Source organism: Sinohyriopsis cumingii, chromosome 16, assembly GCF_028554795.1.
Source record: "Sinohyriopsis cumingii isolate HCF-2022 chromosome 16, ASM2855479v2, whole genome shotgun sequence".
NCBI lineage: Eukaryota > Metazoa > Mollusca > Bivalvia > Unionida > Unionidae > Sinohyriopsis > Sinohyriopsis cumingii.
Window position 1 is genome coordinate 81216538 of NC_142976.1, and position 5364 is coordinate 81221901.

Here is a 5364-nt window from a genome sequence, read left to right on the forward strand (position 1 = left end):
AAACAAATTGACTGATTTACGACGTAGCAAAATCAACCAGTGGGAACTAACCGTAAAAGAGCGTGGAGCAACCATCAGCGACATAGCGAGATTAGAAACATCGCTGAGATTTCCAATAACCGTTACAACGATAACCGGTGAAGTATTATACGAATCGAAGTATAAATCGAAGGGAGCCCCAATCAAAATTATTGATCATAACGAACACGCATGGACGCCCGTGATCACAATATTTCCACGGGATAGAACAGTAAAGTATATACCCGAAGAATTCCTGGGAGAACAATTCTCCAAGGACGGTTTTCTCGCGGAGAGGAAACTATTTGATGCTATTGCCTACTTGTGTAAAAACGACCCTGTATCAATGTGGTTACTTCGCAGCGCTGAAAACGATGCGGATACCTTTGATCAGTTTGTAAGACCAAACGGTGAATTATATCGCACTGAAGCATTTCACAACAGGATGAAAAAAACCGCCATAGAATTTGAGGAGCATGATGAACAACTGCTAACAAATTGTTTTACGATTCCATCGGTTGTAGCTCATGTTGCAGCAAGGAAAAATGCGTGGAGACCAACGCGCAGGGAATTTCTACCGGATGTACAATCCAGTTGTTTGGAATACTATCACGGTGGACTATGGAACACTGAATACAACCGCGACGCTATGATCTCGGTTGATATGGTTGCCTGTTATCCAGCGAGTTTTCTCGGGTATGGATCCGCCGCTGAGTACTTTAGACGATTTGGACACCCCAGTCATGAAATGACTCGTGTTGCTATTAATGGACCACTGCCTGATTTTGATTTAACCGGATTCGCTCGCATAGTATCATTTGAATTCGCGGCAGGACTCCATCGCTGTTGCTATATTTGGATCGGTAAACACATGGCTGAAAAGAGATGGCTGCCAATAGCGCTGCTACGGTATATGATTGATTGTAGCATGCTAGTTTCGTTGATTGTCAGTGACGCGATTATATCATACCGGGCACAGACTGAAGTCTGGTTACCAGAACCGGAGCGTCTAGATAGCATAATTGACGAGTCCAGAAAAAACATTGATGCCGACGAGGAATATATCATCGAATGGTCCAGGAGGATATTTAACCAACGAAACCGCGAGGCAAAAGATCTCGGTAGAAGAATAATTGGTAAGTTCACACAAGGTGGAAAAAACCACGACTACAAACGATATTGCTCACGGCTGATTATAGATGACGCAGAATATGATTTCGTAATCAAGGACACAGTGGCAAAAAATAGATACGTGAACTGCAAAACAGCTTTCTTGTCCAATGGAACGAGGTTGGGTACAGTTGTTACCTACAGCGATGGAGACAGCCCGGCGTATCCACATTTGAGGGCGTCTATGCTGGGATATGCCGCTATCAATTTATTCTCGATGATAAATAGATTCCCCGATACCGCGGTTAGAGTAGCCGTTGATTCGTTTTATGTTGACGTAGCGTATAAGGGAAACGTAGCCGAGTTTACTAGTCCGGACGAGAGTTGGGGTACATGGAGAATTAAAAATGAAATACGACGCGATTATTCCCCGTCAGCAGATGTCACCGTTGAGAACAACTACTTACGCGGTGATAAATTGTCAGAATGGTCTAATGCACCATCGTGTTCTGATCCAATTTGTAGACACAAGACGGTTTATTTAAGCGGCTGTGGCGGGTCAGGAAAGACGACTCGGGCAATTGAATTATTTCGAACGCGGGCAAGTATAATCGTGCTTACACCGACTCATAGACTAGCGCGAGAGATAAAACAACGAAATGTTGACGCCGTTACTTATCACAGCTTCTTTCGATACAGCGGCGGTGAGTGGACTCCTGATCGAATGGGTGAAAAATTTATTCCCGACATTATCATCTGGGATGAGATATGTACTGTTTCGTTAGATACTTTACAAATGTTTCTTGAGTGGTTGCTGCGCGCGAATACAGCGGTAATCATGTGTGGAGACCATGGCCAACCACCACCATTTGTCGGCGAGGGTCCACATGATTGGTTAAGGGGTTTTGTGGACTATTATGAAGAAACCGATACTGATTACCGAGCACTTGATGAACAACTGCGCGAGGTTAAGAAATTAATCAGATTACAGCCGGATAGAATTCAATGTGAAATAATTCGCGAGGTGATTCCGGAAACGCCGTTAAATGAATTCTGGGAAACATGGAGACCAAACGATTTGATTGTAGCGAGTAGAAAGATAGTCAGAGACACACTTCAGCGGAAGTTGTTTACGTTGCATAAGGAAAAGTTTCCAACGCGTCCAGTGCCGTTATGTTATAGACCCGCGGACACACGGCGGCAGAACATTGAAGTTGAAATTCCAGGCCGGACAGAAAAACAAATTCTCGTGCTGAATGATATCGTGCTCGTTGATATCAGCGTCGTCGAGGACGCGCTACGTGCTGATAAATCCCCGTGGACGCTAGGATACGCAACAACAATACATTCCTCGCAGGGACTAACCATCACGGACACAATTGTTTGGATAGTTGATAATCGCATCGAATGGTCGAATCTAGTCTATCTTGCAGTGTCCAGAGTACGAAGGATAAATCAGCTTCGAAGAATTGTTATTGACGAAGCCACCGACGAAGCCGGCGACAAAGTCACCATCGATGCAAGCGTCATTGATAGAAAACTCTCGGGTTACCGCCAACAGGATAAAAAAAAACAGCGGCGTTTTGATATTGATGCCGAATTAATAATCTCGCTACGACAACAACAGAATAATCACTGCGCGAGTTGCAATTGTATAATGAGTTGGCGTTATTCGGATAAAGACACTCGCCAATTTACCGTGGATAGGATCGATAACAGTCTCGGTCATGTCAAAAACAATGTGAGGTTGACCTGTCTTGAGTGTAATAGACGCAACGGCGCTAGTTAAGACCACGCGGGGGTAATTGAGTATCGTTAGGTATCACTTGTAGTTGCTCGCGTGTAAATCCGCGCTGAGGAGCAATTGAATCCAGTCTATAGATCGGTGGTCTACCAGTTGATCGTGTTATCGTTGATATGTTATGTGTGGTAACACTCCAAATAGGATCGGTAGCCCTTTTTTTACCGCCTTCAAGCTCTCCTGGTTCATATAGATATCTAACAGTGACATCGCCAAGAATCGGCTTAGAAACGCTATTTATTTTTAATTTTCCGGGTATATACTCGTATTTAATCGCGTCGCTGGGCTTCATGTTGATTACTCGGGTAATCTCGTTATTTAACGCTGCAATTACACCTGGCAACCTTTTAACCCATTCACGAGATCGTTTTTCTTGGATGAATTCCTTCGCGTATTGATATCCAAATAACCGTTCAGCGAGAGTCCGATTGAATCGTTCAACAATTGCCTGATCACGATGTAGCGCAGTATGACCTCGTCGTATCGCGACGCTATGATGTTTCAGCGTTGATAAAACAGCGCCGCGAAATTCACTACCAGGATCAACTTGTAATAGATTTGGCCAGCGCAGAGGACCTCTTCGATAAATCCGCTCAAACGCATCGGCTACTTCAGTTGCTGACTTTGTTTTCAATGGTTCCGCTTGTTTGTATCGACTCGCAACATCAACTACGGTTAGCGCGTATTTGTAACCGTTGTCATGCGGCAGAAATAGTATATCAGCCTGATGAACTTCATTAGGTACGCTGACATCAAAGCGCGAGAAGTTGATTTGTTTAGGCGGTGGTAGATAGATTTGCCATATAGCCTGTTTGGATAACCAATTAGCCGCAGTGGTCTTTGTTACCTTTGCAGCGCTTGCAAGCTTACCAATTGCGGCCTTCCCCTTCCAGTATCCTCTCGGAGAATAATAGATGGAATCCATCGTTTTTCTTGGATGATTGTTATTAATTACCAGCGCCAATCATTAATTTACCTTTCATAGCCGATTTTACCAACCATGAGGCCAATTTTTCTTTGACGGATTTATCAGGAATAGCATTTAGCGCGTGAATTAATTTTACATCCGCGATATGACGCTGTTGCAGATCGCTACTTTTGTAAGCAACATCATGAGCATGACACGCCTTATCAATAGCATTTATCGGATACTCACCTGGATTGGGCTGATCCTGAGCATCGAGTCTAATATCTAATCGTGTTCCGGGGCCACAGTAGTTATATCCTGGGAGGTGTTTTTCTCCTGGATACTTTGCCCACGGTGTTCCGGGGAGTTTTGCCAATTTGGCTGCGATGTCACCTCCTCGCTTTTTTTTAAAACATCTCCGGGTCTAATAGAAATAAATCTAAATTTCTTTGTACCGCATTGTACACACTTGCCAGTAAGGGCCGATCTGTTATTTCTTGTTGTAGCGGTTGTCATATCATTTGTGCCAGTACGCACTCTACACTTCACACAATATAGATCCATAATTTATGTATAGAGATATGAATATAATTGATTTTTCGGCGACTAAAACAAGAGAACCAGTTAAGCATGTTGCAGCGTTACCAAACTCGATCCGGATGATTATCATCGGACCATCTGGATCCGGCAAGACGCAATTGTTACTCAATTTAATAATGAGATGGATGAAGTGGGATAAGTTGTATTTGGTTGCTCCTAGCGTAGATGATCAACGATGCTACGAGGTGTTGAAAGATTTCAACGAGAATGCATCAGCGATCGCTAAAAAAAATGTTATTGAGTTTATTACGGATATCAATGATGCACCGGGTATTGATGATATTGATGGCGACGTTAACAATCTAGTCGTGTACGATGATGTTATGTTAGACAATCAAAAAAACCCAGCTAGGATATTTTCCAGAGGCAGGCATAAAAACACTGACGTGATATATGTCACTCAACGATACACTCAGATTCCAAAAGTAATCAGAGATAACTGCAATATTCTTGCTGTATTCAACGGCGTTGATACACACACGCTACGAAATATCTGGCAAACTTGGTGTGGCGGTGACATGGACTTTAATGGTTTTCGAAACTTTTTTAGTCATGCTCAGTCGACCCCACATGGATTTGTAACGATAAATTTACATGATCCTCGGACACGATATCGTATCGGACTTGACCAAATATTCGGTTAGTTGTAAATAATTTTCATTGTAAATAACCACTTAGCAGCAGAGGGGGCGATGACATCGACGCGGTCGTCGATGTGCTTACCGGACGCTGACGACACTGGGGATCGGCGCGCAGAAGGTGTTAATTAAACCAAATGACGTCACCATCGTGTAGGATGGACCGTCGTCGTTTTTTTTTTACCAGGCGCTGACGACACTAGATCGTTGAGTGCAGAAAGTATTAATTAAGCAAAATAACGATTGGACAAAATGTCCGATTCGCCCCCTCTGCTGCTAGCCCCCGTGCA